The sequence below is a fragment of the Globicephala melas genome, chromosome 4, assembly GCF_963455315.2.
Source record: "Globicephala melas chromosome 4, mGloMel1.2, whole genome shotgun sequence".
Taxonomy (NCBI): domain Eukaryota; kingdom Metazoa; phylum Chordata; class Mammalia; order Artiodactyla; family Delphinidae; genus Globicephala; species Globicephala melas.
This window is the reverse complement of record NC_083317.1, coordinates 132,449,807-132,460,100: the sequence shown is the minus strand read 5'-3', so window position 1 is coordinate 132,460,100 and position 10,294 is coordinate 132,449,807. Positions and strand designations below refer to the sequence as shown.

Below are 10,294 nucleotides of genomic sequence, written 5' to 3'. Positions count from 1 at the left end.
TGAGCTCCTGCTTTGTGTGAGGTACTGTTCTAAGCGCTTGGGGTATGTTCATGAACAAAAAAGATAAATGTTCCTCCCTTCATGAAGCATACATTCTGTTAGAGGGAAGGAGAGATGGATAATAAATAATAAACATAATAAATAAGTATTTTGGAAGGTGAGGATCACAAGTGTTAAGTGGGGATAGGTGTGGGGAGAGGACATATAGGTTACATTTTTAAATAGAAAGCCCTCGTTGAGAAGATAAGATTTGAGCAAGGAAGGTGGTGGAGTTACCTGGTGCAGGGATTTGTGAGAAGAGCATCTAGACAATGGTAACAACTATAGCAAAGGTGGTAAGGGGGAGAATGCCTGGTGTGTTTGAGGAACAAGAAGGCCTGTGTGGCCAAAAGAGAGTAAGTGAAGGGAGCGTGTAGGAGAGGAAATCCAAGAGGTTAATAAGGCAAGATGATACAGAGCCTCGTAAACTGTTATCAGGATTTTGGCTTTCATTCTTAGTGAGATGAGCATTCATTGCAGACTTTGTTTTAAGTAGAGGAGTGGCATGATTTGACTTGAAGCCATTTGGCTACTGTGTTGAAAATAGATTGTAGGGAGAAAGGATAGAAGCTAGGAACAAGTAGGAGGGCATGGTACTGATCCCATAAAAAGATGATGGTGGTTGGGGATTTCCCTGGTGGTCCAGTGGTTAAGGCTACACCTTCCAATGCAGGGGATGTGGGTTCAATCCCAGGTTGGGGAGCTAAGATCCCACATGACTTGTGACCAAAAAAACCAAAACATAAAACAGAAGCAGTATTGTAACAAATTCAATAAAGACTTTAAAAATGGTCCACATCAAAAAAAAAAAAAAAAATGATGGTGGTTCAAACCAGACTGGTGGCTGAATCATTCGTTTCTGGATATAGTTTTTGGTAGAACCAACAGGATTTCCTGAGAGATTAGGTATAGGACGTGAGAGAAAGGGAGGAATCAAGGGAGACTCCAAGATTTGGGGGCTGAGATTCTAGAAGTAGGAAGTTTCCATCAACTGAGATGGGGGAGGCTGTGGGAAGAACAGATTTGGTAGGGGAGGGTGGTGGGGAGCAAGGGGTCTAGGAGCTCAGTTTTGGACTTGTTGAGATTGAAGTGCCTATTAGATGTCCCAGGGAATGAGTTGAATAAACAGTTGGATATCTGAGCCTTGAGTTTGGGGAAGATTTAAATTTGGCAGTCATTAGTGAATAGATGGTTTTAAACTCATGAGACTTATAAGACCCAATGTATTTCAACCCAAATGCAATTATCTGCTTAATCTTAGCCAAATTATCTAATCTCTCTGCTTCTCATTTTTTTCATCTCTACAATGATAAGGTTAAGCTAAATATGTGATTTTCAACTGTGTTCCATGGAGCAGTAGGGTTCTGTAGACAGGGCTGCCAGGATCAGAAATATGTTTCCTCTCCTATTGCCTAAACCAACTAGCAATCCCATATTTTTACAATGAAAATCAGACATACATTTAGAGATAGTGCAAGCAGATATTTATGATGTATATACTATAGTGGACTAGGGTGTGTGTTGGGTGGGAGAAGTATCTTTCCAGATGAAATAATGAATAGCATCTCATAAAAAACAACCCCATATATCTGCTTCATGACTGGTCAGCTATCAAAGGGATATGTGTAAATAAAGGTACAAAATAGCAATAGTACACAGTTATCCTAAAAATTCTTACCATAGTCAACATGTGCTCAGGTTTCTTCTCTAAAAGATATTTACTGAAAATTAAATTCAAAGAGTATTGATATTCCATTTATTTTAGACCCAATTACTGATGGCAGTATTCAGAATTCCCTTTGACCCTGACACCATGAACAATTGATACTTTTTAAAAATAAATTTATTTATTTATTTTTGTCTGCATCAGGTCTTTGTTGCTGCACATGGGCTTTCTCTAGTTGCGGTGATCGGGCGCTACTCTTCATTACCACGCAAAAGTTTCTCATTGTGGTGGCTTCTCTTGTTGCAGAGCACGGGCTCTAGACATGTGGGCTTCAGTAGCTGTGGCACATGGGCTCAGTAGTTGTGGCTCACGGGCTCTAGAATGCAGACTCTGTAGTTGTGGCACACGGGCTTTGTTGCTCTGTGGCATGTGGGATCTTCCCGGACCAGGGCTCGAACCCATGTCCCCTACATTGGCAGGCGGATTCCTAACCACTGAGCCACCAGGGAGGCCCAATAATTTTAACTGTAGAAAAATGCATGAAGTTATTGCTGAAAGAGGACCTTAGAAATACTTCAGTCAATTACCTTTACTTTATAGTGGAAGAGCTGAGGCCCAAAGGTCAAAAGTCATGCTGGAACTGGAACCTAGGTCATTTCCTATTTCTTAGTCCAGTGCTCTTTTCACCACACTATGCTGATTTCATGGCTGTTTCAGAAATGGCACTGAAATTTTACATGAAGGCAGAAATCAGCAATGATATGTGATCTTCATATTTTCCTAATCAGTTAATTTTATTATCTTCATGTTTTCCTAATCCATTACTTTACAATAATGTTCTTCGTATTTTCTCACAGTTGTAAGGATCATCCTTGCCATTGTCTTTTGCCTGGTGTCTGGTGTCCTAATCGTGCTGCTGTTTATCCTCATCCGCCACAGGCCCTGCTGACAGAGAGACTCTGTGGAAACATCTGAACAGATGGCTGAATAAGGGCGGACATGCCAGGCCAATCCCCTGTGCTGCCGCATTCCTCAGTGATGCAGCATTCAAAGGACAGGTTTTCACCTTGTGGGCATCACCCCATCTTTTGAGCCTGCCTAGAGAAGAGTCTGAACTCACAGTGACCCAGGGACAGCTGCCAGACTGACTGATGAATGAACACCAGGTCATCCTGGTGCGGGCTTCTCATTCAGCTGGAAGGAAACTGTTCTGCAAAGGATAGTCATATTCTCTGGCACAAATGTCCAGAGAAAAATAAGAAGTCAAATTCCAATCAGCCTTTTGCCTTCAAAGAGCAAAAGCTTACAAGGGGTGACAAAGACATAGATTAAAGAAGACTGGATAATGGGAAAAATTAGACTAGAAGTAGTATGATATAGGATGATTCTTAAGAAATAGGACTCAATCAGAAGGTATAAATAAATCTTTTTTAAATCTTAAGTAGGTTTAATGCAAACATGCACACTAATTTTTCTTCTTATTAAATGTTTGAAGAAGGAATTTGACAACACATGTAGAAAATAAGTACTGCTATATTGCAAAGGGAGGGGGTGACTTTTTAAAGTTTTATTAAATTTTTATTACAAGTAATTGTATCCAAAACAAAAATAAATGCAGATAATAAAGAAGAGTATAAAATACAAAATAAAAGGTCTTCTTATACACTTCCAATCATCAGAGGCAATGTTGTCAAGAATGTCTGGTTTTAGTTCTCCTAGCGATTAACATGAATTTTATGAATTACTTTTATTTTATGAAATTTTTACATGTTTTACTGCTCTTATAACCCATGGAGTCCTCTTTCTTGTATTCTTTTTCCCCTTCCTTGAAGTTTGTTTTTTTTTTTTTTTATGGGTGCATGGGCTCTAAGTTTTCTGGTTCTAATATGTCTATATAATGCCCTCCCGCTTACCTATCAGTCAGCTGGGTATAAATTTTCCTATTGAAAAATCATTTCCCTCAGAATTTGAATTCAGTATTCTGTTGTCTTCTAGCATACAGGTCTGCTGACAAGAAGTCTGATATCAAGGAAACTCTGTGTAGAACTTGAATTTCTTGGTATTCTCCATGCCTCAATTTTCTCTCACATTTTCCAGATTTTTGTCTTATTTTTCTGCATTCTAAGAAATTTCATTTTCCAGAACACCAACTTGGTCTTCAGCAACAATTATTTCTTTTTTATTTCCAAGAATTCTTCCCTATTCATTGATTGTTCATTTTTCATTGTGGCCCCTTCTTATTTTAGGAATGCAATCTATTCTTGAATGTCTTCAAGAATGCTACTTAGAATTTTTTCAAGTTCTCCTCTGCTCCCTAAATTATCTCTGTGTTCTCTGGGCTCAGTTGTTTGAATTTATTAATCTTGGACCTTCTCTTTCATGCTCCAGGTTTGTCTCAAATTCTTGTGAATCGTAATCCACAAATGAAGAACTTTGTAGATTAGTAGGGATGGCTGGTGTTGGTTTCCTAGTTTTGTATATCTATTTTCCCGACAGACATCTTTAATAACTGCTTTAAAATTCTCTTTTGCTAATTGCACCATCTTGGTTCTCTCACGATCAGTCTTAATTCATTGCCTTTTTAGGTTACATTTTCCTGTTTCTTTGTATATAGAATAATTTTGGATTGTGTTTTAAACATTGTAAATGATATGTTATAGAGGATCTGGATTCTAGTATGTTCCTCTAGAAAGTTGTGGGTATTTTTTAAGCAGTTAGTTAAATTGGTTGAATTCAAGATGCAAACTATCTCCCCTGCAATGGATAGCAACTAAAAGATGGGGACAGGGACAGGTTTCCAAACACCAGAGCTCATGAAAATAAAATTAGTCCATCTAATGAAAACTTACTTTTACCAAATTAACACAATAATTTTGTAGACCAGTGTTCTGTAGACCACAATTAATGATCTTTTCCAGGGAAACATGCTGAAATGAAAATATTACAGCTTTCCCCATTAAAGATACATTGCTCTTTTGGAAGGCAGATCTAGGCTTTAAATAGTGTGCCCATTATAGAGTGGTCAAATGTGAAATAAAATAGACTGAGGCAAAGAATTGATGGCATTTGATGCTGGTTCATTGCACATGAATAAATGACTTCATTTCTCTGTTCCTCTCTCCTTTGCAGACTCCCAGATTTGCAGCTCCCACATGCCAATTTCAAGCATTTCAGTTTCATCTTTACCATTTGGGCATTAGCTATACTATTTATGGCTTAATATATTTTATAATGTTATCCTATCCTATATATGAACTCAGAAATGCTGGCTATAAATTTTCTAATATAGATTAAACTAAATATAGACTACCGTTATCATAAAAAGTTGATATGTGCAGTATCTAAAAACCACATGTGGCATTTAGGAACCACCTAAATAATTTAGGAACCACCTAAATAATTCAAGAGTCACTGAAAGTATTCAAGAGAGGTCCATTTGGTTTTCAGTGGGAGCTATATGTGCCAACCAAATGTATTAACTCATTTGAATCTCACTATACATCTATGAGGAGGATACTGTTTTATATACATTTTACAGATGTGTAAACTGAGACACAGAAAGACTTGCATGTCCTAGTCACAGAGCAGACTCTACGGCTGACCCAGATTTCCGCCATAACACACTGACTTCAGAGCCTGTGCTCATAGCCATGATACAATAGTGCCCCTTGAGGTCTGTTTCCAGACCCAGACCAAGTTTTCAGATGCACAGAGATTGCTTCCAGTACAACTACACCATTCTAACGTGCATTTTCATTATGTGCTCTTTAATCATCCTATATATACTCTTCTATGAAGAGACTGTAACCTTTGGAGACCAATCGAGGAGTCAGCATTTGGGAAGGATTTGGCTAATCTGAGGTCTTGGAAAGGGGGTTGAGGTACATTCGAACCATAGGCCATCTATTAGACAATATACTTTCATCACATTATATTACTCCCTGTGGTTCCTACTGACACCAAAATGCCACGCAAGTCTCAATTTGTCAACCATTCCTGAGCCCCACATTTATGCCTGTCAGTTTGCTAATCAATGTGAAGGATACATGATTGCCCATTACCTATCACTGCCAAACTAACTACCCCAAAATTCAATGGCTTAAAACAGGCAATTTATTTTGCCCACAATTTTATGTGTCAGGAATCCTGGAAGAGCCTAGAGGGACAGTTCACCTCTGATCCATGTGGCAGCAAGTAGAGTGGCAAGAACTAAAGGACCCATTTCCAAGATGGCTTCTTCACTTGGGGGTCTGATACTTGTGTTTCTTGGTCACCTTTTTCTCCATATGGTATTTTATCCTCCAGAGCCTCTTCATATAGCTTGGGCTTTTTGCAGCATGGTGATCTAGGATAACTGCACGTCTTACATGGTGTCTTGCTTCTATGAGGAAGGAAGCAGAAGTGGACAGCTCAGTTAAGAGTTATGCTCAGACTGGTATAGCATCACTTCTAACATATGCTGTTGTTCAAAAGTGTCATGGGCTCACCCAGATTCAAGGGGGTGGAAAAATATTCTACCTGCTGATGGGAGAGTATCAAGGTCATATAGTGAAAGAGCATGAGGGGGTGGGAAATATTATTGCTGTCATCTTTGGAACATACAGTCTTCCACACCTCAAAAAGCTTTTACTCTAACTCACGGGTTCATCAATAAAAGTCCATGGATAAAATTTAGGAGGTCTGTGAACTTGGAAGGAAATAAATCATATTTTTATTTTCTCTAATCTCTAAACTTTAGCATTTCTATCCATTCTGAATGTAGGCACAAACTACAGGAGTTATAGCAATACCTGTGATTTTGTTACCAATAAAAATCACAGATATTTTTACAGCACATTCAGTTGGGTATCAGGGGCCTGATCCTGGCCTATGGGAGCTTCAATGGGGCCATCTCCCTACTGACCTATTCCATGTTGGGCCAGTGGGAAGTGAAGAAGATCAATAACGCTCACACTACTGGCTTCAAAGCAGTGAGCTGGGCCCCTGCTGTCATGCCTGGAAGCTTCATAGACCAGCCATCTGGGCAGAAGTCCAACTACGTCAAGAAATATGCATCAGGTGGCTGTGACAACCTCATCAAACTGTGGAAGGAGGAGGAGGACAGCCAGTGGAAGGAAGAGCAGAAGTTGAAAGCACACAGTGACTGGGTTTGAGACATGGCCTGGGCCAGCTCCATTGGCCTGCCTACCAGCACCATTGCCAGCTGCTCCCAGGATGGTCGAGTGTTCAGTTGTACCTGTGATGATGCCACGGGCAATACATGGTCTCCCAAACTGTTGCACAAGTTCAATGATGTTGTATGGCATGTGAGCTTGTCCATCACAACCAACGTCCTGGCTATCTCAGGCAGAGACAATAACGTGACCCTGTGGAAGGAGTCAGTCAACTGGCAGTGGGTGTGCATCAGTGATGCCAACAAGGGCCAGGGTTCCATATCCACTTCAGTCACAGAAAAGTGACTGAGAATGAGCAGTGACAAGACAGGCAGGGCCTCTACCTGCTGCCTCCAGGACTGCCCTTTCCTGGGCCAACTGACCACACACCTGGGAGGAAGAATGCCCAACTCCCACAATATCACTTGCTCCTGGGAGTCATAACAAATGCAACCAGATTCATCATCTGCCTTAACATGATTTGATATGGTTTGTAATATACTGTCCAGCTGAATGCACTCTTGTTAAGAGGGAAAAACTACAAATGACCTTCAAATCTATTATTTTAAAATATTTTGGGTCATTTTTATGTAACTTTTAGGTGCAGGCATCATTTGTGGGGGCAGGGGGGTGTTTCCAAAGTATTTAAATAAATTCATATTGCTTATAAACAACAAAAACAAAAATGCCTGGATGCTATAGCTTCAATTCTGAGAAAAAAAATAATTATGAACTTAATATTATATATCCAGTAAACATGTCAATCAAATGAGAGGGAAAATTAAGTCACTTTCAGACTTGTAAAAATTCAGTAGGCTTATTCCTCATGCATGCTTTTAAGAAAATTACTTTTGAAGATATTCTTTAGTCAAAACAAGAATAAAATTCAAGAAAGGTAAAGACTGGAGATCCAAGATAACTGACTAATCCAGGACAAGAAGTCAGGATGACAGGTTGGCATCTATCCCAGAGAGCACCTGGTCCAGATTGAAATAAAAATTCAGAGGGTTCTGGGAAATGTATCTACAATAATTACATTGCATCCCTTACCACGAATAGAATATGTTTAGGAAGATAGATAATATCAGTGACTTGATGAAGACACATGATTAAAAATTAAATTAAAGACACTTTGAAATCAATATTAACAAATCACAATAATGGAAACAATGTGTATTGATATTTTCAATTTTAGACTCAACCAATGGACACACCATGAAAGGATTAATTATGGTTACAGAAGAGATGATAAAACCTCACAAAAGTTGGCAGAAGAGCATGTGGTAAAAGAGAAGGTAAAAAAGAAGGGCATGTGGTAAAAAAGAAGGGCATGTGGTAAAAGGGCATGTGGGCATGTGGTAAAAAAGAAGGGCATGTGGTAAAAAAGAAGGGCATGTGGTAAAAGAATAGTGGTAAAAGAGGTAGAGAGAAATATAGGAGTCTTAATTTACTCATTTTTAAAAATAATAGCTAACACTGGGTACTTATTATATGCCCACTCTAAGAGATAAACATGAATTAATTCACCTAATTTCCCAGTATAAGGAAAGCAAGGCACAGAGAAGCATCTAAATTTCTATCATATATTGCTTCTTACTTCATGGAAAGTCAAAGAGATGCAAAAGTTATTTTGTGAATGACTAAGAAAATAAAAGATTTTTCTATATTATTTCTAAAAATAATAATATATTTACTAAAGGCACAAAAATAGGTATATATATTAACTTGGTGATTTTTATAGCTCTTCAGGAGTTAAATCAGTTTTGTATAGTTCATGAATAGAGAGATCAATGAGGGGAAAGAATATAAATTCCAGAAACATGCATACATGCATATAGAAAATTAATATATGGTAAAGTTGGTTTCAGTGAATAAGAGATATGGTTAAGAAAATGGCTAGTTTCTCCCTCCTGAAGCCACCAGCTCTCCCACGGGACCCGTCCCCACCAGGGCTCCTGTGACCCCAGTGGCCACCACCTCCTGCTCTGTACCCAGTCCCCCCCATGGGGAGCACTCTCACAACCCTGGCTGCCACAACCTCCATGCCCCCTCCTCACTGGGGTGGACTCATGTACTACAGGGAAGCCTCTGGAGCAGACCCCTGTTGGTGACCCACATGCAGAGGTGGGGCTGAAACCACAGCTGAGCCCCAGGGGCCATGTAGCTAAGGAAGAAAAGCTGACATCTCTCCTCACAGCTGCACAAACAGCAAATTGACACTCCCACGACTGGCTTTGTAAACTCAGTACCTACAGAACATCTGAATGGACAACGAATGCTCCCAGCCAAGACAGGTCTAGCTTTAGCAGCTGTAGACTTCGTGGGCACATACATATGGGTGTCAGGTCAGGCCACAGTCTGAGCTGCTCACATAGCGCCCACAGCAGGTCCAAATCCATGATTACTGCAATCCTGGGACCTGACTTTAGTGGATCTATGCTGGTGGCATGGTGAAAACGATGTCTGAGAGACACCAGGGCCAATTGCCAGCATACCTATGGTTAAGGTGAGGCCAAGAGTGGGGCCAACAGTAGTGTAATCTGAGAGCTCACACAATGGGTGAAAGGTGACATGACAGAGCACACCTACAGGTGAACAGCTCCAGAAGAGGAATACTGAGTGGCTTCCCTCCCAATGGGAGTGCTCCAATCCTGCCTACCTTGCACCACAGATCAGAAACACAGCTAAGGAACAGATCTTGGGGCCTATACTACGACAACTAAGGAACAGACCCCACCTCTGTCAGGGCAGTGACAACCACAGAGCAAAGGGGATGCCCTGTTCAATATCCAGTGCAGGCTCTGGTCACCATAACATCAGTTACACCTCCTAACAAGGGGATAATGACCAGCATACACTGAGGAAAGAGGTGGCAGACATCTGTACTAAAAATAGCCCTTGCACCAAAAAACATTAAATGTACTCAGGCTATACAGGGATGTTCCCACATAAAAATAGCCCGCCAAGACAGTCTAAGTGTCTGGCATTGAGAAGAAGAACCCCCAGAGCATTAAGCCTTGAAGCCCAGCAGGGCTTGGGTGCAGGAGCTCCACAGGGCAAGGGGAAACAGAGACTCAACTCTGCGAGGGTGCACACAAGGCCTCACATGAACTGGGACCCAGCACAAAGAAGTACCTCCATAGGATCTTGGGTGACACCTACATAGGAGTCTTGGTGGATCTCCTGGGGAGGCGAAGGTGGACTATAGTTCACTGTGGGCTCAAGGACACTGGTAGCAGAAGCCCCAGGGAATATTGATCAGCATGAGCTCTTCCAGAGGTCCCCATTTCAGCACCAAGACCTGACTCCACCCAACAACCTGTAGGCCTCAGTGGTGGAAAGCCTCAGGCCAAACAACAAGACAGGAACACAGCCACACCAATCAGGAGACAGGCTGCCTAAAGTCATACTGAGCTCACAGCCACCTCAAAACACA

The 10,294-nt window shown here is 40.7% G+C and overlaps 1 pseudogene; it reads left to right on the top strand.

The window, feature by feature from the left end:
* Nucleotides 1-347: 347 nt before the first annotated feature.
* LOC132597184 (protein SEC13 homolog pseudogene) lies at nucleotides 348-7,164 on the top strand (annotated as a pseudogene).
* The last annotated feature ends 3,130 nt before the right edge of the window (nucleotides 7,165-10,294 follow it).